Consider the following 26,272-nt stretch of genomic DNA (forward strand, 5'->3'; position numbering starts at 1 on the left):
ATCAGACCAGTAAACCTGGTCTTTTTTTTTTTTTTTAATGATTTTAAGTTTTGTTCCACATTGTTCTCCCACTCTATCCAGGATAACATGTACCGATCCCCATCTGAGTAGTTGACAGTGGTAGACACGCACCATCTAGTTCTTCTGTCTCATGGTCATAAAGGCTGAGGATCACATGGCCTACCAGTCCTTTGGACTAATTGCTTCCATGTGTATTTGGTTTTCTTCATTCCTCTTTTCTCTGGATGAGGAGAGACCCATCGTTGCATCTAGATGGCTGCTTGCAAGCTTTTAAGACCCCAGTCACTCCTCACCAAAATAGGATGTAGAACAATGTTTTTGTGTAGTATATTATGCTAATTGAGCTTGATGTTCCCTGTGACCATGGTCTCAAGCTCACAGGTCCAAATACTCACTTCCTCAGAGTAGTTGGCTGTGGATAAGAAGCCACTACAACCTTGTCCCTTGTCAGCTCTACTATACACTTGGACATTCTTATAGTTCATACAAATACACATGTAGGGCACACTCTCCCCTGCCTAGAGGTACCTCATCATTCAGCCTGTCCACCCATCTATCCACCAATAGATCTATGCTTGCCATCACTGACAATGCAGTACCGTACATGCAAAAGGGTTCATCTTTGCTGTCTGTACCTCCCTGTACCTCTTAATGTCTTCCTCTTCTTCGGTTAGGGTTCATATCTTATCTGACCAGTCATCCATGGAAACAAGTCATCACCACACACCGTGAAATGGATGAGGTAAGAGTCATCATAGCTATGACACCTTACAGGCTTTATCTAGGCCTCACAGCAACACTGAACTAGGGGGCTCCCTCATTTTACAGATGAGGCCCAACATAGAGAGTTGGCCTAATTAGATAGCCAGCTGGAAACTGAACACAGATCTGCCTCATTTCCAACATGTCTCAAAAGTGCTTTGGCCTTGAAAACACTATGCTGAGTGAAAAAAGGCAGTCACAAAAGGACGAACACAGTATGATTCCACTTATATAAAAAAGCTAGAAGAGGCAAGCATATAGAGACCAATGTTTATTGGTGGCTACCAGAGGCATGGGTGGAAGGAAAAGAAAATGGGGGCTCTTTGCTTAGGAGACACCGAGCTTCTTTTAAAAGTGATAGAAAAATTCAGAAACAGTTAATGGTGATGGCTGAAAAACAAGGTGAAAATAATTAATGTCATTGAAATTTAAATGTGAAAACTAGAAATAGCAAATGTTTTGTTACCTGTATATTTACAATTTGAAAAAAAAAATGTTTTCAGAGCACACAAGAATGTAGAAATAATAATAATAGAATAGAGGGTAAAAATATGCACCTATTATGGTAGTTATGTTTGTGTGTCAACTTGGCTGGGCCTGGTTGAGTGGCTGGGCAGCTGGTGGTAGTTATTCCCCAGGATGAGACTAGCAATCAACTCCATGGTGGGATCTACCACAAGCAGCTGAGTAGCTGTCTTTGGGATGTGGTCTGCTTCCTGTATATAAGGGGAAGCCTTGGGCATGATCTCTAGCTTATGGCATGCTTACCCTCTGCATGTAGCTGTGTCGTTGTTCAGTAACCTGCCATGCTCTGCTGACCTGGGGACTTACAATGGACTTCATTAAGTTAATGGCCTGCCATGTGGTTTGGTAACATCGGGACTGTGCCTTTTTACTTGTCAACTTTGGGCTTGGCAGCCTCAGCAGCCAGCAGCTGTCAGAGTGAAGAAAAGCCTCCAGCTTCAGTGGGCCAGGAGCAGGAGGCAGAGCTGAAGCCCAAGGCTGAGGGGCTTTCACCCAGCTCCTAGAGCTTGGCACTTTGAACTTGGACTTAAAGCCTCCAAATCGTAATAATAAACTCCTGCTTGTTAAGGCCATCCCATTTGTGGTATATATTCTTGTCAGAGCGGCACTAGGGAACCAGAACACCTATACACTATCTCAGTGGTCTTTGGGTGATGCAAACAGTTTTGTACTTGACTACTAACCTAAAGGTTGGCACTTTGAACTCTTGCTATGAATTGGATCAACCCAATAACAACAGATTTTATTTTTGGTTTTAAGAATACTTCACACCTGAGAATGTGTTTTAATACAGCCTGGATAACTATTAAAAAGAAGTGAAAAACCACATGCATAAAAAGTCAAGTAAAATTTTATATATGGAAGGAAACTTTCTTTGTTGGTTACCAGGGGTGGGAGGTGAGGGGAGGAAACATTTCAAAAATAAAAAGAAATTTAAAAAAAAAAAAAAAGGTGAGATTACACCCACTCTTCACTTATCAACATGGGTAGCCTCCAAAGACCAGGTCCCTACACAATAATCAGCATTATGTGAAAATGGAGGATGACCACATCAGATTACAAAATAGAGAATGACTATGTCATTATATAATTACCAAACCACTGAGAATCATAGCCTAGTCAAATTGACTTACACCCTTAACCAGCAGAGCCAGCATTACTCTCACCTGGCACCCTGGCATTCTTTACTGCCAGACATACATCTTTAATGTGCAAAATAGTCACTTAGTAGTTCACTATTGTCATAAAGGCGAAATGTCAGGTAACGAGATAATCAAGTGAGGAGTAGGTGTTTAAGGTTCTTTAATAATGTTTATAGATTGTTTCTAATTAAAATATTAAGTCAGGGTGAAGCTCATGAAACTAGTGTCTCTAAACTTCAGCTACAGTTGCCATTTAACTTTTCATTAAATAGACCAAACTCATTCCCACTATAGGGTTTTGCTATTTTTTCTGCCTGAAATGCTCTTCCTCTGAGAAATATGTAGCTGGATCCTTTTATTTATGTCTAAAGATACGTATTTTTCCATAGTGGAGTTAGGTGGCCACACTTTTGACTTTGCTCATTTTATTCATTACTACTAAAAGTGCTACTACTTTTCACTATTTAAAACTCCGTTAGGTATGCTTTGTTGTGGTGGTGGTTGTTATCTCCTTCCCTAGAACGTATGCTCCCAAACATTTGTTTGCTGTTTATTTCTATATTCCCAGCATCTGAAGCAGTGTCTAACGTAGAGTAGGAACTTAGTAAGTATTTATTAAAGAAATAAATTATTCCCAAGTAATTCCTTTACAATTTGGGGTACAGTAAGGATGAAAAAATATAGAGTATTTTTATAAAAATTTATTCTATTGAGTCTGTTGTTGTTGTTTGCCATCGAGTTGGCCCCGACTCATAGTGACCCCTCCTTGGGTTTCCAAGGCAGTATCACTACGGAAGTAGGAATGCCCAACCTTCCTTCTGAGGAGTGGCTGGTGGGTTTGAACCGCCAGCCTTCTGGTTAGCAGTTAAGTGCCTTAGCCACTATGCTACCAGAGCTCCTATTGAGTCTGTAGGAAAATAAAACTGTATAAATTACTTGAAACAAATGCCCCCACTGAAAAAAACAAAACAAAACAAAAGAAACTTGAAGTTCTGACTTACCCACAGGTAGCCCTGCACATAACTTCGGTTTGCTGCTCTTAGCTGCACTGAGCTGAACCAATCAAAGAATCTTCAAGTCTGATAAATAACTGCATTATTGCTTTAAGAAATAAAGGCTAATGAGATACAGGCCTACAAGAGTGAAACGAAACTCAATTCATTTATCAGACTGTGATATTCAGCCTTTTTCTCCTGGTATAACCATATCAATTATTAAACTACTGAATATTTCCTCTGTTGTTCGTAAATGGCCCCTATTTCAAGCCCACTAAGTGCCACCCATTCCTACCTCCCCAACTACTATGGATTCTTCCCTTGGACTGCCTGGATCTTCCCATGATACCTAAGCTAGAAGGTTAATACTTGGAACAACAGGGGCCCTCTGGGAGCCTGTTCCAGCTCTAAAGCCAGCTGGCATCCTTTCTCATCTGTTGCTTTTGCCTGCCTTGAATCTAATCAGTTCTGGTCTTACAACAGCAGGACGCCATCCCCACATAATTAGTGATGCCATTTCCTACCCTCACATTAAGGGATTGTGAAAGGCTTAGACCTAGATAAACATCCTATGTGATAGTACTAGCCAGAGTTGGTTCAGGACAAGTAACCCAAGTTGTTCCAAACAAGCTTTTCCTGAAAGTTTTTTGTAAAAGACACTCTTTTTACATAGGTTGTTCAGATATAAGCCTAGAGTTGTTGGGAATATTCCCATCACTGTAAAGAAAGATCCTGACATCAAATAAAGCAAAAGTAGAGCTAAGATGGGAGGTGAGAGGTAGACCTGGTCTTGATTATATAAATTGACTTCAAATTTACAGCTGTGAATGAAATCAGAATATTCCTGAACTTTTTGGTCACAGGAGCTCTAAATTCCCTCTTCTTGCCTGAGCAATTGTGACCTGGTAGCATTTTTACAAGTGAAAAGTTCCTGACTGATAAGAAGGAGAAGGAGCAGCATGGTCAGTTCTTCCGTATAGTAACAGAGTGCCAGACAATTTGCAAACATTATTACATTTGTGTTCCTAGGAAAATGAACATTTTAATCATGAAATATCTCACTGAAACTCATTAAAGCAGAATAGTTATCTGTACCCAGGTCTATAAGACTCCAAGTTTCACACTTTTATGACATTGCTATGATAGCCATATTAATTCAAAACATGAAGTGGATAAAGCTTATCCATGATTCTTCAGTCTCTTTTGGTCACTTCTACCTATTTGCCACCATATATTCATCTTCTTCCTCTGCTTAGGAGCTTAATGGTTTTGATTGCTGGTAGTTGAATATTGGCTCTTTACTTTAGCTCGGGTTTGAGTACATATCTTATTACATAATAGTAGTGTGACTCTAGGTAAGTTACCTAAATAGCCTTTTCCTCAATTTTCTATTTTAAAAAATATGAAAAAAATAATACCATTCCCCTAGGGTTATTGGGAATATTAAATGGGATGACATATAAAAAGCACACAGAAAAGTGCCTGGTATTAAAAACTATTGTGATCACCTGAAAATTCCCATATATACCTATCCTAAACCAAAAACCAAACTCACTACCTTTGAGTTGACTTGTACTGGAAGTCCTAGCCAGGGCCATGAGGCAAGAAAGGGAAATCAAAGGCATCCTTGGGTTTTCCAGGCAGTACCAATACAGAAGCAGATTGCCCAACCTTCCTTCTGGGGAGTGGCTGGTGGGTTTGAACTGCCAGCCTTCTAGTTAGCAGTCAGATGCCTTAGGCACTATGCCATCAGAGCTCCCTATAATCTTACATTATTTTATAAGCCTTTCCTAATTAAAAGTTGCTCTGGTGGCATAATGCCTAAGGCATGTGACTGCTAACCAGTAGGTTTAGGTTGGTGGTACAAACCCACCAGGTACTCCCAGGAAGGAAGGTTGGGCAATCTACGTCTGTAGTAATACTGCCTCGGAAACCCAAGGAGGGGTTGCTATGAGTCAGATCTGACTCCACGGCGTGGGTTTGGTTTTGGTTTTGGTTTTTCCTAATTAAAAGAGTATCAAATCAGCTATAGAGTTAACTATATTAATCCACATTGAAATGTTTATGGGTACTGGCTTGTTGTTGTTGTTATTTGCTGTCGAGTCAGCCCCGACTCATAGCGACCCCTCCTTGGGTTTCTGAGGCAGTATCACTACGAAAGTAGGATTGCCCAACTTTCCTTCCGAGCAGTGGCTGGTGGGTTTGAACCGCCAGCCTTCTGGTTAGCAGTCAAGTGCCTTAGGCACTATGCACCAGAGCTCCTTGGTTATCATGCTCAAATGTGTTTGATTTTTAACACCAAGATTACCAACTGATAGACTTCACATTAAGACTGAATAATAATTGGGGTATACCTTTTAGATATATTCTCTTAAACAGTCTGCTTTATCCCTCCCTACCTTGGAATAGAAAAGAAAAATACACCAGTAGAGCCAACAATTTCCATTAATGTTAGGTTCGGATAACAGTGAGAAGTTGTGTTTGAGCACTGACAGGGATAATAATGAGAAATGAGGGCAGGGAGCTAGTGGTGAAGCTATGACACTTATTACTCATCACATTTCTGTGCACCCTAGGAGGCAGATTAGGACTATGTAGTTTACACATAACAAAAACTAATGTGGTGAATTAGCTAACATCACAGGGAAACAGCAATGACTAAGGCCCATTGATCCTAGTGACTCAAACTTAGTGACTTTTCTTATAGATTAGAAAACTATCCCTGAATAATTTTATATTTGAAATACAAATTTATTTTCAAAATAATGAGAGTAATGATAATACATTTTGCTTATATTTTAAAGGAGAATACAGACTGTGTAACCAGTATTAAGTAATGTTAGATTTTTACTTTTGTTTTTGGTACGTAACAACAGACTATTTCTTATGTATGGAGAGAACTACCATATATACTTGTATTTTTATTACTTATATTTCTTTTTATAACATAAAAATATAAATATAAAAGACTTTGTAAGGGTATAATCACATGCAAGTAACTTAACACTTATAAGTCTCCTATATTGCCTGGTGGGAGCTCTGGTAGCATAGTGCCTAAGGCATTTGATTGCTAACCAGAAGCTGCCAGTGCAAACCCACAAGCCACTCCCCGGAAGGAAGGTTGGGCAATCTACTTCCCTAGTGATACTGCCTCAGAAACCCAAGGAGGGGTCGCTATCAATCGGATCCGACTCCACGACAATGGTTGCCTTGCATTAGTTAATATTGCTTGGTGGCATAGTGCCTAAGGTTAGCATTTGACTGCTAACCAGAAGGTTGGCAGTTCAAACCTACCAGCCTCTCTGCAGAAGGAAGACGGGGCAATCTACTTCTGTTAAGATTTACTGCCTCGGAAACCCAAAGGGGGTCTCTGTGAGTCTGAATCAACTTGATGGCAGTGAGTTTGGATTTTGGTTTTTATATTGTGTTTGTAAAATGGAGAATCTCTTCATTAAGATCAAATAAGTCAATATAAATTTTAAAAATATACAATGGTTTACAACTGTCATGAAAACAATGATTTGATTATCATTGTTGTAAGAGTGAAATAGAAAAATAGTGTCAAACAGTATATGCCATTTGTTTGGACTTTTAAATATGATTACTCTGGACCTGTCCAATCAATATTGGTCTAGAAATTTCTAGCACACCAGACTTTATATGTAAGATCTTAAAAATGTCAAATCCTGGCACATTGCCTGTAAGTGTGCCAATTACATTAACAAATTAAGAGGCTGCTTCCTTGTTTATCTGCATGCATGTTTTGTGGAGCTAACCTAAAATATACACAAACTGGGAATTAAATTTCTTGGTCATTAATAAAAAATAAATCCAGATAGTAGATACTAGTATACAGTCAAGGATCCCAAGTTCCCAGTTAATGATTCCATAATAACATGATTAATTAATATAAAAAATAAAGAAAAGGAAGAATAAAGAAAGCCAGAGTTCAGCAAATCTTTTCTACTAGACCAGTGAGTAGTAATATGGTTGACTGCATAAGTAAAGGCCTGAAAGTCCAGAAGTCAAGATTACTGTGTGTTCAATATTGAAATGATGTAACGACTCTCAAAGGCATGACAGAACTTGTCTACTCCACTTTTTCTTGAAGGAGTCAATGTTCTCCTGTCATCAATATTCATTTTGTGGTGTCTAGGAGTAGTTCAGAAAGTGTCTATGAGTCTCCTGAAAAGAAACATAGAAAACTTGCATATCAAGTTCTTGTTAACTGTTTAAAAGCAGGACAGTTGTGGTTAATTAAAGGATGTGCTCGGTTTTCTTGTTGAAATGTCCCTTTCTTAAATTATTAAACTCAGATACAACTCAGGGTGATTGCTTGACTTTTTAAATTTAACATTATAATTTAATAAAAACATTAAAAATAGATACATTACTTATAGTGTCAAGTTATTAACTAAGCATATAACATAGAAGAATTTATATGTTAACATATAAGAATTAACATATGGGAATTTCCCATACACAAGAAGATAAAAAGCACTTTTAGGCATACAATACTCTGGTTTGTATGCTTTATTTAAAGATAAAAAGTATTGCCTTGATTCTGGATACTGGTTAAAAAGGAAGGTAATTTTTTTTTTTTTTTTCCTATTTGTAGAAGAGGTCCTTGTACTCTAGAAATATACTCTAAACTCCAATGGTTTGCTTTATTCATTCCTCAAATCTGATGAAAATGCTAGGGATTAGGCAGAAAGCCAGCCATGTAAACCAAGATTTGGCAGACACTCCCCCTCGGAAATAGATTCAACGCTTCGCTCCCTTGTTTTCCTCCTGAGAAACTGTGTCAACTTTTCCTCCTGATAATCATGCTAACTCAAAACCTAACTGCAAAAGGACCTCAGCTATGACTAACTAATCAGTGTTATATACTACTTGCCTTTGAAGGTCCTTAAATAATGTGCCTAAAAAGCATTGCCAGATGACTTGTTCCCTCAAAACTATGCAAATAGTAGTTCTATCTTTTATAGCTAGGGAACAAGGACCTAGCCACCGTTTGCGTTGAACAGAACAGAATATTCGGGAGTAGCACATCACGAGGGAAAAAGAGGGAAAAAGATACTCGTGGGCTTTTTTTTCTTAGGGAGAGAGCAAACAATTCTAACTTGACATTTTAGTGATTGTAGCCTGCTGCTGGGGTGCTACATTGTTGTTTACACTTGCTGTATCTCTCACGTAAAATTATGACTGAAAATACATTTTTAATAATCAATTCTAAAAGCAATCCAATATGATGTTTCATAATGTTTAATGCCCAGAAATTCTGTAGAATAACATATCATTCTCAATTATCTGTAATGAGGATGAAGTATGTATATATTTATGAGTCTCCATAGCAAGACACAGGTAGATTTTTGGAAGTAGTAAAGCCAATCAAAGAATTTCAAACTCTGAGCAATTACTTCAATTTTATCCTCTACTGGTAATAAGTAAAAACATTATACTAATTAATGGTTTAATAGCTTCTTCTTTTTTTGCTTCGATCTCTTGTGAGTGCTCAAAAGACAGAAAATTCCATGAAAGAACAACTGTTTTATAAATTATCCTAAGATTCAACATCAAAGTTTAAAAATGTTAAAACCAAGTGTGGTATTGCTATGTAGGATTTGACTATTTCCTTTGGTTTTTGGTTTATGTCATCTCAAAGTAGCAATGAATAAATCCAATCACCTTCTTCCCACCCAAAGTGGCAGGATTCCACTGAGGCTTTTGGGTGCTATGCAAAGAGCCTAGTCTGAAAGAGCAATGGGCCTCTGATAAGAACAGTAGGCCATTGCCTAGACCATGGGCCCTCTCCCCAGATGTTTGAAGTATGTTTGCCTGCTTTTCCCTCCATTCTCAAGTGACTAGAAAAGATGGCTGCCCTCAGGGAGGATGTGGGAGTACTTCTCATTGAGGCAACTGCCGCATAAGAATGCTTCTCATTTAAAACTGTCAGATTCTATTTGTGTTCAAATGCTATGTGCATTTTATGCTTGATTAATTAATTAAACCATTTATAAGAGAAATATTTATCTTTTGTAGGAAATAGAACATACAAGTTCTCTTACCTGTATAATACCCTTCATCAAAAATAATAATAATATGAGTTCTTAGCATGTTAGAATTATTCAAAATTATTAAAAAAACTACAGTTCACAAATAATGAAACAGGTTCACTAAGATAGAGTGAGACCACATTTCAGGACCATCAATGGATTTGATAAACTGGATATTTCAACCAGAAGTTAATTCTTAAGTACTTAACTAAATTTCTTGGGCAAAATGGTGTGGTAATGATAGCCTGGTTGTAATCTGGTATACATAATAACATGTTATCCAAAAAGACACTTAGAAAATTTAGGAAACTATATATTAAGTATATACTTTCACCAAATTCTTATACTAGCTCAAATTCTCCAGTTCTCATTTTGTACAAACAGCTAAACAATAGATGACATTTATTATCTTCATCTGCTTTCCAATTTCCAGAGATCCTCCTTAAACAAAATGACTCACCATGCATATAATTAATATTTTCAAAATACTGTCAGTGAGAAAGTTATGGAAATGACCAGTAATGTTTTCTTTGTGTGTCTACTACAGCAGTAACCAAAAAAGATGAACTTTAACCTTTCCATATTTACATACTGGCAAATTATGCAAATCAGCATGCCCAAATCTCTTCCAAGTGTATTTTTAGAGAAAAAACGGTCTCAAAGAGAATTAGAACTAGTTCCAAACAATTAGAAATTGAGTTTTAGCTAAATATAAACATTATAGAAATTACAGAAATAAATGCTTTAAAATACCGGTTTTGCATTTCTCAAACACATGGAAAAATATTCATTTCTTTTAAGTTAGGTTCTAATTTTTTTAAAAATTCTCCCAAATATTGTTTTTAAATTAATGAAAGGTATATGTTATTTTGAATGGCAGCTGCAGTCGGACCTCTAAAATGACATTAAAACCCACAGAAGGAATATTTCTGATTCTTAATATTTTTCTAACATAGCAGTATTTCTCATTGGACACTTAAAAGAAGAGGTTTGCTTTTTTAATAATACAATGAAGTTTACAGTTTTATTCATATATATAGGAAAGAACAGTCTACTCTCTTAGTTCTAGTAGGTAACGCATGAATATATTTACAATACAAATTGCTTATTCCCCCATTGTTAATATATATAAAATAGTGGCATTTATATGCCTTGTTACCACAATTTATCTTTTAGTCAACATAAAAGCTCTTCAAAGAACTCTCTTAAAATGAAAGAGTAGCTGAATCAAAAGTTCTATTTACTTTGGACTAGAAGGATTAAATTCCTGCTTAAAAAATGGTCACAAAAATTTATGGAGAAATCCGAATCAACTTTACAAAGATATTATACATAAAAAAGTTCATCTTTCCTTGAGAAATCAAATGAAATGACAACCATCCACCTCCCCTTACCTGAAAAAGGAACGATGATCATGTCATTAAAGTATGTAAAAGATTAAGAACAAGTTGACTTTCATGTAAACATTGAAAGAACAACTGCTAAAAGCCTTAGACAGAAACCTTACCATCCTGTCCTGCCCAAATCATGTAAAAATCTGATTTCAACTTGTTACCTGTAGATAGAGATTCATCTTCTTATATTGAGAATCTTTTTCATCCATGATTCATACAAAAATCAATTTTTCCCAAAGCCATAAAAGGGCTGAATAAAGCAAAAGATCTAGGCCTCACTTAATATTACATCTGGCTATCTCTAACCTTTCAACTAAGAGCCATCTAAAAGCAGCCCAAAACATTGTTATCTTCCTTTGGATGGTACTTTAGACATAAGTAGCCCTTAGTTTCAGCTGCCTATATTGTACTGCCCATTAGTCTCTAGTCCTTTTTGAAAAAAGTTATAGTTTTAGAATATGTGTATGTTTATATATTCTAAATATTTATTCTTTAAAATGTTAATTAAATTTATTTATTTATTCAGATTGCTATATACTTTATCCATGTTTTAATAGCTTTGGTCAAATTCAATAGAAAGCAAATTAAGCTGGAAGGCATCTCCTATATGTTAACCTATTGGTACAAATGTATTTATGACAAGTGACTCATTTAGAAATAAAAAAATATATATATCGAAAGTGGATTAAATATTTATTTATTTATTTTTGCAAAATGTTTTCAGGATCCACAGCTATAATATACTATGGCAGGAAACTTAACTTTGGTCTTGTTTTTCTCTAATATTAGATCAAATTTGCTCCATTATGTTATAAAACTGTTGTATTTTTGCTTTCCTCTCTCCCAATCATCTTATCACTACCTTTAGAAAAAAATATTAAGCTCCAATTCAGAACTAATGTTATCTCCTTCTGGCTATTGCACAAACTAGAAAACAAGTGAGCAATAAGTATTTCAGGCTCATGTAATGTCTGTGTTAATTGTGAGTTCTTTAAGATTAGATAGCGCTAAAAATCTGTTCTGTGAATTCACTCTAAATATATTTAATACACTGACATCAAAAGAGATGAATTGATATTATAACCATGGCGTCATTAGGCTAACGGAAAATTCAAAATAACTTTCAGGTTTCTAATATAGTTTGCATTTTATTTATGATCTTCCAGTTCCTTTTGCAAATACAATTAAGACAAGTTATTATGTTCTAGTTTTATTTTAGGTTAGCACCAAGTCTAATATGAAAATCTTATCATGTAAATATCAAGCTATCCATCATCATATTTCTTGAGTAGACTCATCCCATAATCTGACTAGAGAGAAAAACTAATATTTTTCATTATGAAATGAAGTTTAAAACTATTCTTCAAACACATTCCTATCTTGTGTTTTTTTGCGAAATTATTATTTTTGGGTATTTTTCCTACATGGTAGCATTCATTACTTCTGATTAAAATACCTTAAAATCTAACTGTATGTTTGCTTTGAAACATCAATAAGATTTACTAAGATATACTTTTAAAAGGAGAGAAAATGAAGATTGTAGGAAATTGTTACACTAGAATATTTTGTAGGATAACAGGGTTGTAATTTCCTATACTCTCCCCGCTTATTCTCTGCCCTTTGGTTCTTTTTTTAAAAGTCTCCCCACAGTCTACTCTATATTGAGGTTAGTTCTGAATTCCAATATATAAAGACTTAATTTTTCATTAATATATAAAATTAAAGACTCATGAGCATCTTTTACATGTTAGTACTATAAGTAGCATTTATAAAGAGTCATGAAAACAAATGACTGAAATCAAGCCCAAACTTTTATATTTTCCTAAAACAGTGGAGAAACAAGCAAAGAAAATCTTATTTTGCTCACATGGCAAGTGTTTTATACGTCTTTACATGTCTAAACTTGTTAATTCAGTTGTACATACACATGAGGTAATTAAGTGAGTGTCCTTTTGTCCTTGTAACTAAAAGGTGGCACCTCTCAAAAATTAAAATTAGCTTTTAACAGTGACGCTATGTTTAAAAAAAAAAAAAAAAAAGAAGAAAGAAAAAGTCATTTAAATGTCAAAGCCCTAGAAAGAAGATGTTTTGTGACTGTAGGTAATTCTGCTTAGGTAGGAATGATAACTGCCTCAAATAGAAAATGGCTTGGGAAATAATATACATTGCACCGATGGCAAATGAAACTAGCTCTTCTTTAAGTCAGTGTATAAATTTACACACTAAAAATATTTGGAGAAAACAAGACTTTTCTGGTGTATATATGTTAATAGTGTAAGGTCAGGAAGAGTTAAGAGGATTCTCTTTTCCTATCCCAAACCGACATCTGGGAAAAAAATACAAGCCTTGGCATTTTCCCTGACAGTCAAAGGAAAGAATTTATCTAGATACTAACATCTGCTGGCTTTTCTGTGCTCATTTAGGACCCACTTAGAATTACTTTCCCATTACATTTAACCAGACACTTCTCTCTACCTCCTCTCATCTGACAATAATCACTTAGCTGTCTCTGATGAATAATAAGAAAAGAAAGCTAATATCACTGAAGATGGAATTAGAGATTGCAGAAGCTGCCGTCAAGGCTATTTCCAACAAGTGCCATTTACTTGCCCTATTATGAAGACACCCAGGAACACTTGGTTTGATATCTTTCTCCTTTGTACAACAAGATAAGAGAATAAAAATATTTTCCCTTATAAGATTTTTTTAAAATTTAAGGCTATCTTTATACCATTACTTTCTAAACTTTGTTCCAGTACAAGAAGATTCTTGGCCAACTGAACCTCTATGTGCCTTCTGAAGGAATGCTGGAATTGTATAAACATCATGTTTACATCCATCACATACTCTCATATTAAAAGAAAACAAAGCAATGCATGGCTTTGCTATCTAGGCAACAAAAATCAAGTAGGGAGTAGGAAGATAGAATAAAATGAATATTCATAAACAAATATAGATGTGACACAAAAGTTGAATGGTTGCTTTATTTCAATAAAGACTTAACATTTGAGAAAGTGAATATTGACATGTACAAAAAGCCAAGTAATTAGCTTACTTGAATTAGAAATCCAAGCCTCCTAATAATACTGGTGTTACTTGTAAATGTCTTGAAACTTTATATTTTTTGTCCCCGACACCAACATAAATACCATACCAGGAATCTCAGGGGAAGTAATATCTGTTTGTTGATTTTTTTTTCTTTACTCAAGAAACCCCTCAAAGTTCAGACATTAACACTGCTGTGCAATACCAAATAGCCCCACAAGACAGATGGAAACAGGAAAAGTCACATGGTTGGCACTTAAAAGCAACAGCAATTAAGCAGTTGAAAGTGGGCTGGATTGTTGGTTTATTTTTGTTCCATTTGAAGGAAACAAGTGAGAGACACAGTCACTTGCAAAGAGGAAATCAAGTCAAACTTGATGCTTCCCTTCTTAGACAGCTTGAGCTGGATGGCTTGTCTACTCCCTTATTTAGTTTAACTGGTCTCTATACTCTAATTTTCGCAGAGGTTGTGCTCTGTTCTACCCGCCACTCGCCGCCCCCCGCCAGCCAAAACGAAATCTTTTTCCTTTCTTCGCTCCTCTTTCATCAGAAAAGACAATCCTCTCCAGGAGGAGAAAGAAATATTGTTCCAGTTTGGTGTGAAAGAAAGGTGTGAGAGAGAGAGAGACAGAGACAGAGACAGAAACACTAGGGGATGGGGAGGGGGTTGGGGGTTGGGGGTTGGGGACAGAGAAGAGAGAAAGAGAGAAGGAAACAGGGAGCGAGAAGATGGGGAATGCCCAACCTCAACTCCAGCCTCTAAATCACGGGCGCTGTGAAAGTGCTTTTCCAAGAGAAGCACATGTGGTCTCATTATATTTCTCACAATAGGCCACCCGGGGCTCCCTTCCCAGGTCTCAGTCTCCCACCACCAAAACCCAAGTGTACCAAGAAAAAGACCGTGCGGGCAGATTCAAGCAAAAAGGCGCCGCCGAGGTCGCCGCGCCGCTAGTCCCGCTGTCTTACCTGAGGGAAGAAGCAGGAGGTGGTGCTGGGTCTCGGTCCCCACTGCTGTCCTCGCGTGGACCGGTGCGAGGTACACTCGTTCTCTCGCTGCCTTTGCTCTTGGACGGGCAGTCTGCAACACAAAAGGGGTGTGTGGGTGTGGGTGTGTGGGAGGTTTTCCAGGGCCACCAGCTGGTCCCAGCTGGCCGCCCCCACCCTACACACACCCCTTCGGGGCGCTGAGCCCCCTCTCAGTTGAACACCACTCTGCGGGGCTTGCACGGGGTGCAGCCTCAAGTTGCCGCTGCTAACTGCTGCTGCCGCCGCTGCAGCAGAAGAAGGTAGAAAGACACTGGGGGCAGTACTCGGTCTAGAGCATCCCCACACTGCAGCTTCTCCAGGAATCCCTCCAGTGAGGAGGCGGCCGCCCATCATCTCCCAGCCCTGGCCCCCTGATTGGTTTAGCCTCGGGTACGCTGCTGTAAGGAGCCAATCAGCGTGCACTAATAATAGGTGGATCCGCTCAGCCAATATCGCCCATCCCAGTTCTGTTAGTGTCTCTCCTCTACAACGGACTGGGACCTGAGGTGTGGGTTTGATGAGGGTGAGGGGAGGAGGAGATTAAGAGGGGCACACATTCCAAGGAGATACAATCAAGGGCATCAGACGGATCCTCTGGATAGGCGCAGGGATGCCCCGCAACCTGTTCAGCAAGCCATTTGCACAGGAGAAGAAGGCAGCATAATACAAAGCTTTTTTTTCCCCCCCCCCCTTTTACTTTCAATCAAAACCTGCCCTGATACTGAGCATGCCCAGATTGCAACGACGTCTTAGGAGTTTCGATGTGTGTAGGTTCGCCGGCTGTGGGTTTTTGAAAAGCTGGGAGTGGGGAAAGGAGAGGCAGAAGTTTGTCTTTGGCTATTTGACCTGCCGGAGTTGTAAAAGCGGGGCAGGGCAGGGATCTGAACGGATTCCACACAAGTGTCCTCAGACTGAGCCACAGAGAGATGGCCCTTTGGGCTGTCGGAGGCTAAGAATATTATCCTGGCGGGGTTCGGGGTGGAAGTTGGATGCCTGGAGACTTCTCGCGAAGGGTGCGGCTGTTCAGGGATGCTGGGGAAGCTTCCTCCCACAGGCGGGGCGCGGGAGCGCGACTCCACCCAGCAGCGGCTGCTGCCAGGCAGTGGAGAGTTCCATTGCAGCGACCAGTAAGTTTGGAGACTTGAGTCAAGTGCGACATTGTTGAGGATGCTGTTTCTGGCAGCTCCCTCAGTCATCTTTCTCCACCGTTTGGCAGAGCAGTGACAAAGTGTAGGTTCCCCCCCCCCGCCCCCCAACAGGTCTGCTCCGAAGTAAGAAGCTTTCCCTTGTGAGAGCGGCGGTGACCTGATTGTCTCTAAGCTCTGGGGCAATTTATAGCTCGCTAATTCTGAGAGGAAGGTTGGGCATTCCTACTTCCGTAGTGATACTGCCTCGGAAACCCAAGGAGGGGTCGCTATGAGTCGGGGCCGACTCGATGGCAAACAACAACAATTCTGCGAGACACCAAACAGAGGGTAGGGAAAGAGTCGGTGAGCTTGGCAAGGTGCAGGAGCGGATCCAAGCTCCGGAGAGGAGCAAATCTATTACCTGTTCCACAGGTGAAAGACTTTCAAAACGCAAAGAAATATTTCCATTTCACACTCACTTGACCTTGTTAAATGGCCTTTGAACTTCTTCCTTGTTTTGCTTAGAAAACCTTGTTTAATAGCCTTTGAACTTCTTCCTTGTTTTGCTTAGAAAACCTTGTTTAATAGCCTTTGAACTTCTTCCTTGTTTTGCTTAGAAACCCTAGTAGTTTGTGTAAACTTGATCAATAGCTACAAATACGAACTCTCCTAATTGGGTTCTTTATTTTACTGAGAAGATTATCTTGGCATCTCAGGTAAGGAGATAAATAGCTATTTCAATTCCCCAAACCCAACCACTTTGAACTGGAGTTTTATTAACATTGGTTTGCAAAGATAACTGTAGCAAGAATTCAATTAACGGTAACACATTTCTTCAAGATTTTAATTAAATCACTCCTATTTATGTAATGTTTAAGATTAAGGTCCTTACTCTAAGTATAGGGGAAAAGAAGACAGCCTTGATGTACACTTCTGCTTCAAAGGGACAAATACCTACTATTTTGGCAATGCTTGCATTATAGAGAGTTGAGCCTTAGAGGAAGAGGTAGGGAGGGAATGGACCCTGGAATTGTAACTTTATGAAAATATTCATCTTCCATTTTCTAAAATATTTTCCAATCTTTCTTTCAAAATACTTTGATATTTGGAGAACAGACGTAACAGATGTTGGTTTTAAAATGATTTTGAACATTTGGTGAAGAAGAAAAGGAAAAGAAGTAGCAGGAAAAGGAGGACAAAAGGAGGAAGAAGCAATTACCTCTCTAAATTGTTGTCCAATAAACACATTTGTATGAGAAGATGAATGTAAGATTCACCTCATAGAGATCATTATTCTAAAAATATGCCAAGCACCCTTTCTAGATTCCATGAATTAAAAATCTTCATATATGTCCTATTTAGGAGCTCTCATGTGCAGTACCTAAGGTATTTGACTGCTAACCAGAAGGCTGGCAGTTCAAACCCACCAGCCACTCTTCAGAAGGAAGGTTGGGCAATCTATTTCTGTAGTGATACCTCCTTGGAAACCCAAGGAGGAGTCACTATGAGTCGGATCTGACTCCATGGCAATGGTTGCATTTTTTTTAATGTCCTATTTACCAATAGCTGCATGTAGAACCAAAGGAAAATATTTTAGAAGAATATAGTAAACTGAGAAGAAATACAGATTAGCTACCTCTATTCCGGGAGCTCTGGTAGCATAGTGGCTAAGACACTTGCCTGCTAACCAGACGGCTGGCGGTTCAAACCCACCAGCCACTCCTCGGAAGGAAGGTTGGGCAATCCTACTTCCGTAGTGATACTGCCTCGGAAACCCAAGGAGGGGTCGCTATGAGTCGGGGTCGACTCGATGGCACATAACAACAACAACAACAACATTCTAGGATGATGGATTCTATCATCTACCTTTTACCCAATTTCATTTTATGCCCACTTTCCATCCTACCTAATGATTTCTCTCTCTCAGTGGTCAGAAGCCTAGACAATGTGAGTTTCTGCCCTGGAGTTCCTTGACTGCCTGTTAAAATAGGAAACAGGTTTTGGATGCATGTTGTGTAAAACTTTGGAATTAATAGCATCATGAGAAGACTCTATGTACATACTGGATGTGGATATACTTTAGTTTTTGCAGAACTAAGATTTTTATTCATAAGGTTTTCACTGCTATATGTAAGGACTGGACAGTGTTTTGTTCTGTTGTACATAGGGTCACTATGACTTGGAGTTGACTCAACAGTATCTAAAAACAATAAGATTTTAATTCTCTCTTCTTACGTGCTAGTCTGTCAATTTGTCATACTGTGGTAGCTTGAATGTTGCTGTGAGGCTGGAGGCTATGCCCCTGGTATTTCAAACACCAGCAAGGTCACCCATGGTGGACAGGTTTCAGCGAGGCTTCCAGACTAACATAGACTGGGAAGAAGGACAGTGCTATCCACTTCTGAAAGAACTGGCCAGTGAAAACTTTAAGAATAGCAGTGAAACACTGTCTGATTCATTACTGGAAAACTTTACAAATAGCCCTGAAACTTGTATGATATAGTGCTGGAAGATAAGCCCCTCAGGTTGGAAGGCACTCAGAATATGGTCGGGGAAGAGCTGCCTTCTCAAAGTAGATTTGACCTTAATGACATGGATGGACTAAAGCTTTGGAGACCTACACTTGCTGATGGGACACGACTCATAATGGGAAGAAACAGCAGCAAACATCCATTACTAATTGAAACTTGGAATATATACAATATGAATCTAGGAAAATTGGAAGTTTTCAAAAATGAAATGTAACACATAAAGATTTATATCCTAGGCCTTAGTGAGCTGAAATGGACTGGTAGTGGCCATTTTTAATTAATTAGGTAATTTAATTAATTAGGTAATTTAATTAATTAGGTAATCAAATGGTCTACTATGCCAGGAAAGACAAATTGAAGAGGAATGGTGTCACATTCATCATCGAAAGGAACATTTCAAGATCTATCCTGAGGTACACTGCTGTCAGTGATAGGATAATATCCATATTCGCACAAGGAAAAATATGATTATTATTGAAATATATGTACTAACCACTAAAAACAAAGATGAAGAAATTGAAGATTTTTACCAACTTCTGCAGTCTCAAATTGGCCAAACGTGCAATCAAGATATATTGATTATTTTGGTGATTGGAATGTGAAAGTTGGAAACAAAGAAGAATCATTGATAGTTGGAAAATACAGTCTTGGTGATAGAAATGATGCTAGAAATCACATGATAGAATTTTGCAAGACCAATGACTTCTTCATTGCAAATACCTTTTTTTAATAACATAAACGATGGCTAATACCCATGGACCTCACCAGATCAAATATACAGGGATCAGATTGACTTTTTCTGTGGAAAGAAGTGATGGAGAAGTTCAATATCTTCAGTCAAAATAAGATCAGGAGCTAACTGTGGAACAGACCATCAATTGCTCATATGCAAGTTCAAGATAAAACTGAAGAAAATTAACACAAGTCCACAAGAGCCAAAATATGTCCTTGACCATATGCCATTGAATTTAGAGACCATCTGACGAATAGATTTGACACATTGAACACCATGACCAAACACCAGGCGAGTTGTGGGATGGCATCAGGAACATCAAACATGAAGATAGCAAAAGGTCATTAAAAAGACAGGAAAAGAAGAAAAGACCAAAATGGATGTCAGAAGAGACTCTGAAACTTGCTCTTGAATGGAAAGTAACTAAAGTGAATGGAAGAAGTGAACACACAAAAGAGTTGAAAAGATTTCAAAGGATGGCTTCAGAAGACAAAGTAAAGTATTATAATGAAATTTCCAAAGACCTGGAGTTAGAAAACCAAAAGAGAAAAATATGCTCAGCATTTCTCAAGCTGAAAAAACTGAAGGAAAAATTCAAGCCTTGAGTTGTAATATTGAAGGATTCTCTGGGCAAAATAATTGAATTATGCAGGAAGCATCAAAAGAAAATGGGAGGAATACATAGAGTCACCGTACCAAAAAGAATTGGTCGATGTTCAACTATATCAGGAGGTAGTATATGATTGAGAACCAATGGTATTAAAGGAAGACATCGAGGCTACACTGAAGGAATTGATGAAAAACAAGGTGCCAGGAATTGACAGAATATCCACTGAAATGTTTCAACAAATGGATGCAGTGCTGGATGCAGTCACTCGTTTATGCCAAGAAATTTGGAAGACAGCTACCTGGCCAACTGACTGGAAAAAATAAATATTTGTGTCTATTCCAAAGAAAAATGATCAAACAGAATGTGGAAATAGTGTAACAGTATCATGAATATCACATACAGGTAAAATTTGCTGCAGATAATTCAGGAATGGATGCAGCAGTACATTGACTGCAGGAACTGCAGGAAATGCAAGCTGAATTCAGAAAAATACATGGAACAAGGGATATCATTGCTGATGTCAGATGGATCTTGACTGCAAGCAAACTATACTGTGAGGATGTTTACCTGAGTTTCATTGACTATGCAAAGGCATTTGACTGTGTGGATCAAAACAAAAAAATGGATAACATTACAAAGAATGGGAAATCCAGAAAATGTATTTATGCTCATGAAGAACCTGTACATATACCAAGAAAGTGTCCCTTGAAAACAGCAAGGAGATACTGTATGGTTTAAAATCAGGAAGAATGTGTGTCAATGTTGTAGCCTTTTACCATATTTATTCAATCTGTAGGCTGAGCAAATAATCCAAGAGGCTGAATTATTATGGAGAACACAGCAGCATTATTGGAGGAAGACTCATTAATGCCTGCAACATGCAGATGACACAATCTTGCTTTCTGAAAGTGCAGATGACTTGAAGCACTTACTGATGGAAATCAAAGACTACAATCTTAAGTATGCATTACACCTCCATATAAAGAAAACAAAAATCCTCACACCTGGATCAATAAGCAGTATCACCATAAATGGACAAAGAATTGAAGTTATCAAAGATTTCATTTTACTTGGATCCAAAATCAACATCCATGGAAGCAGCAGTCAGGAAATCAGACTTCATATAGCACTGGGCAAATCTGCTGCAAAAGACCTCTTTAAAGTGTTAAGAACAAAGATGTCACTTTGAAGACTAAGGTGCTCCTAACCCAAGCCATGGTGTTTTTAATCACCTGATATGCATGTGAAACCTGGACAATGAATAAGGAAGACCAAAGAAGATGCCTTTGAATTATGGTGTTGGTGAATAATACTGAAAACACCATGGACTGCCAGACTTCAACTTGCCTCCTTTGGTCATATTGTCAGAAGGTACCAGTCCCTGGAGAAGGATATAATGGTTGGTAAAGTAGAGAGTCAGCGAAAAGGGGAAGACCCTCACCAAGATGGATTGACACTGTTGTGGCTGTAACAATGGGCTCAAGTATAGCAAGGATTGTGAAGGTGATGCACGACTGGGTAGTGTTTCATTCTGTTGCACATAAGGTTGCTATGAGTTGGAGCCAACTTTATGGCACTTAAGAACAACAAAAACAAAGTTCTGGGAATAAGCTGAAGATTAACCTCTGATCCTACTGGTTGACACAAAATCCTACCTTTCTGTTGCTAGTGGTATATATCCCCTCTTTGCTCTTTATCCCAGACTCACCTCCTTTAAAATAAAGGCAGTGTAATTGTCCTGTGTCTCTCCTTCTCACTCTCTTTATCCCTTTTTTGTCTAGTTCTTTTATCCAGAAACCTGTATCTTTGCTACTTAATGAGACTTAATTCATACCCTGTTATATGATCTTGTTTTCACTTTCAGAACTAGTTTTTTATGTAATGTGATTAGTATTTTCTTTTGCTTCCTCTTTCTTTGCTTAAAAAAGGTTGTTAGATTTTCCTTCACATTCCAGCTCTGCTCTAGAGCTCATTGTTATCATTTTCTTTATTCCTTCTTGAATGAATTCTTCTATTTACCACTTTAATGCTTCCTTTGCCATCTATTTTAGGCTACAGGATCAGAATAGAAACTAAATTGGATTGGGGCACTGAGGAGAAAAGTGTGTCTTACGGCAAGAATGGGAATTAGGGACTTCAGAAACTAGAAATTCATTAAGTACAAACTTAGGCAAGGTTTTCTATAGACTGTAAAAGTAATTTTTGCATGAAAGAAATTACCCGAAAATCCTATATGTTGGTTGAAAGCCTAGTATATCCCACTTAATCAATGATACTAGAGAATTCCATTTCTCAAAACTCTCGTTAAAGTTTATATCTTTAATAACCTCACTAGTAGTCTGATAAAAGGTATTCATAAATATATATAAGCCAGTGTTATAAAATTTATTTTAAAAGAAACCTAATCTTTGTAAATTTTGCCTATTTTTTTTCATTCCTTTTATGGATTTGTATTTTATTCTTTTCATTTTATATTTATACTTTTTATGCCATTGTCTTTCGAGATTTTTTTTCCTTTCCAGTACAAAGGATCACAAAGGATTGGTTAAATATTTGCTTTCTGGGGTTATGGTTAGAGTCCTAGGTTCACCATTAATTTGCTATTTGACCTGGAAATATACACACACCTTGAAGCTTCAGTTTTTTCATGTGCAGTATGTACATAAGAACATATTGTATATCTTTAGGAGTTTTCTTAGGGTCAAGCAGTATCTGCAAGGTGCTTATTCCTAGTGTGTAGTAAGGACTTAATGACTATTAACCATTATTAGTATATTTTTTATTATCATTGCTGCTAAGGCTACTATTGCTTTTTTTTAAAGAAAAATATTTCTAGATTAGATTTTCTCTATCATTTAATTCCTTCAAGCCATTAGTGAGGGGTACACACTTCACCATTGGACATTAATATTAGAAGGGAGTGAGTCCATGTTTTCAGAACTTGTTCACTCATAAAATGACATAATTTGTCATGCATGCATTGATCTTAGACTGTTGTCTTCTAGGAGCTGAATTATTTAATTTTTAGAGACTTGCACTTAAATATTACTTTTTTGTTGAAATTTAGTTATTTGCTCTTTAAAATTAAAATGTAACTTTAACAATAAAAAGAATCCTTTCGCACTGTTCCTGCTTTCTTAAAAAAAAAATTTTTTTTTTTTTTAACTCATTTGGTTTTCCTTTTACTTATCTCTCTCCATATCTTGGCTTGGTATACTGCTACCTGATTTTATCGCTGACTGATAAGGAAAAAGCATTAAGACTTTCCTATTAGAAGTAGATAAAGAGAAATTAACCACATGGGTTATTAGCCTGAACACCCACAGTGCTTAATAAAGGGAATCTAGAATTGGGAGAAGAAAAAGAAGAAGATGAATACAGATGGGAGTCATGTCTCTGGGGCAGAAAGTAAGAGCTCCATAATTGAACTACAATACTTTACAATCTCCAAAGAAAAGAAAATAGCAAACTAGCAGTATTCAATGTGGCTTTACAAAAGCTTTTTCTTAAAGTTATGGCTAAAAAAAATATTAGAAATGAAAAGGAGGACAGTGACTCAAAAAGTAATATACTATGTCAGGCTGTTGAGGTTAGCAAGGAAAATATTATTTAGGTGAATCTGTCTCAAGGGCAAAATAAGAGTAGTTTGAGCTAATGTTAGCCAAAGGTCTTAGAAAGAAAACATATGATCTATTTTTCAAATACTCTTTCACACAAGGAATCTACTGTGATAGAAACTAGTTTGCTAGTATAACAAAAGCAACATTAAATTTTATATTGATTATCTTTGAAATCATAGGAAGAATTTCTATTTAATTGAACATATATAGAAAGAATCATAGTTCAGCTTATTCACTCAAGTTACAAGAAATGTGGATCCAGAAGAAATTAGTTGAATTACCCAAAGCCATAGTAGCAGCCCTATAGGACAGAGTAGAACTGCCAAATAGGGTTTCCAAGGCCATCATCTCTATAGAAGCATACTACTAGATCTTTCTCCTGTGGAGAAGCTAATGGGTTTGAACCACTGACCTGCCCACAGCTGAGTGCTTAACACTGCACCACCAGGACAGCCAGGGGGAAGACATTTTGTGGTTTCAGCCAGCAAAATATTTTAATAATATTATTTGGGAGAGAAGGATGGCAGACACTGAATTCCTCTACTTCAAAATTTGATTCTGGAATGGTCCTTAGTGTTCTGATGAAGACCAAGAAAAACACATACAGGTCTGATCTATTCCAGGACACTTCTGGAAGACTTTCTATTGTAGGCTTGCTTTATTAATGTATATGGAGCATGGTGCACTCGTACCTAGTACATCTAATACTAAATTAAGCATCATAAAGTAGAGGGCCTTTGAAGTTCATTTATTGGATATTGAACCAAAAGTAAAAAATAAAAGAATACCAGTTTCTCTACCCCTGCTCCCAGCATATGAACCTCTCATGAATTTAGGCATGTCTCCCTTTTGGATAGCCAAGATTTATGGCAGAGCTGATGGGGGCCTGGATTATACATCTCTTGGTCTATGAGCACACTTACACTTCAAGTGGTCATATCTTATTGTAGATGCAGGTGTTGTCCTGTATACGTGTCCCTGTATTTTCTATTGTAAATGGAGTGGGAGGAACAGCTCTATTGTATGTGGTATCAGGAAATCAATAGGATATAAATAATAACAGACATTTTTTGTGGAAATAAGAATGTTAATTAATGTCCTCAAGATCATTCAGCAAGTAGGTGCCTCACTTTTCACATCTTAATGGCCAAGACTGACAACCATAACAGAATTCCAAGATCTATTCAGAATGACTGTGATTATTTCAAGGATTCCTGATCCTACTCTATAATTGTTCCAGAAATGCAGAGTAATTTGTAAGATTTATGTAGAAAGATCTTAAATAGCATTTATTAATACAGTTGTCTCATAATCACCAAGAGAGATCCATTAAGCTGGACAAGGGATGTTTTTCTGGCTACTCTTCTTAATGAATAAGGTTACTGAGTTTTCACTAAGGAACTAAGAACTCTTGGAAATTTTAATTATGAAGTAGTACGGATGGTTTAAAGGATAATAATAAAGCCATGAGTATAACAATTGTCCAGCTTTGGAAATCAAGTTTTAAAACTACCTTTGCCATTATTCATTTGCTTCCCTCCATCTGACATTCCTTCCTCTGCTATAGGAAAGACATTGTCTTCTATTAGTAGCTTAATTTTATTAATATTTTAATCATAGATGGGGGTTAAAGTTTATCTTTTTTTGTTTGTTTTGTTTTGTCTTCTCCTTTTCTTTTATCTACTGAATGGTCAATTTTCCTTTAATTTATTAATGTGGCCACTTACATTAATATGTATTTTAATATTGACTTACCATTGCACATTTATAATAAAATTAACTCAGGTATAATGTACTATTTTTTAAAAAACAAATGCCAAATTTGGCTTAATAGTATTTTAAGATCTTTGGATTCCAATTGATATGTAAGATTGGACAATATTTTTCCTCTTAAGTTATGCTTGCTGATTTTGATATCAAGATTACTGTAGCATAATACAATATATTGGGACTGTGCTTTTTTTTTCTATATAGTACAGCTTTTCATACATTTCCCTTATAGGTAGCCTATTTTGTGTCCTGGATAAGAAAGAAGTCTATATGAAGATCGGTTCCTCTGTGTTGGTCTAAAAGCTTTTTATTGTTGTTACTTTTAACATTTGAATACCTAATCCATCAAAGATATTTATTTTGTAAAAGATGTTAGTTGGGGTCAAGATTTTTTTTTCTTTTCTATGTGGGTATTTAGCTGACCCTGCCCAATTGATTGAAATGACTATTTTCCCTTTGCACATCAGTGGCAACAATAGCCAAGATAACTCTATTGAGCAGTTTTGCTCCATTACTCCTGGGGTCACTATAAGTTTGAACCAACTCAGTGGCAAGGAGTCTGGAGTTTTTGTGGGCTTGTTTCTCTGGATACTTCATGCCGTTCCATGGTTTTACTTGTCTATACTTATGCCTATATTGTACATTCCAGTTGCCATGGAGTTGATTCTAATTTATGGTGACCCCATGTGTGTCAGGGTAGAACCATGATCTGTAGGATATTCAATGTTGTTTTTTGGAAGTGAATCATCAGGCCTGTCTCCTTAGGCACGACTGAGTGGACTTGAACCTCCAACCTTTTGGTTACCAACAAAGTACCCCAGGGATTCAGGCCACTATCTTATTTACCACTGCTTCATCAAAGGTCTTGATTCTGATAATATAATGTCCTCCCACTTAATTTTTCTTTTTTTTTCA

The 26,272-nt window shown here is 37.4% G+C and overlaps 1 pseudogene; it reads right to left on the reverse strand.

Moving 5' to 3' along the window:
• LOC103202650 overlaps nt 1–15,317 on the reverse strand; it is a 37,187-nt pseudogene extending 21,870 nt beyond the window's left edge.
• Between the last annotated feature and the right edge of the window lie 10,955 nt (nt 15,318–26,272).

Source organism: Orycteropus afer, unplaced genomic scaffold, assembly GCF_000298275.1.
Source record: "Orycteropus afer afer isolate SDZICR_OR568_19922 unplaced genomic scaffold, OryAfe1.0 scaffold00190, whole genome shotgun sequence".
Taxonomy (NCBI): Eukaryota; Metazoa; Chordata; class Mammalia; order Tubulidentata; family Orycteropodidae; genus Orycteropus; species Orycteropus afer.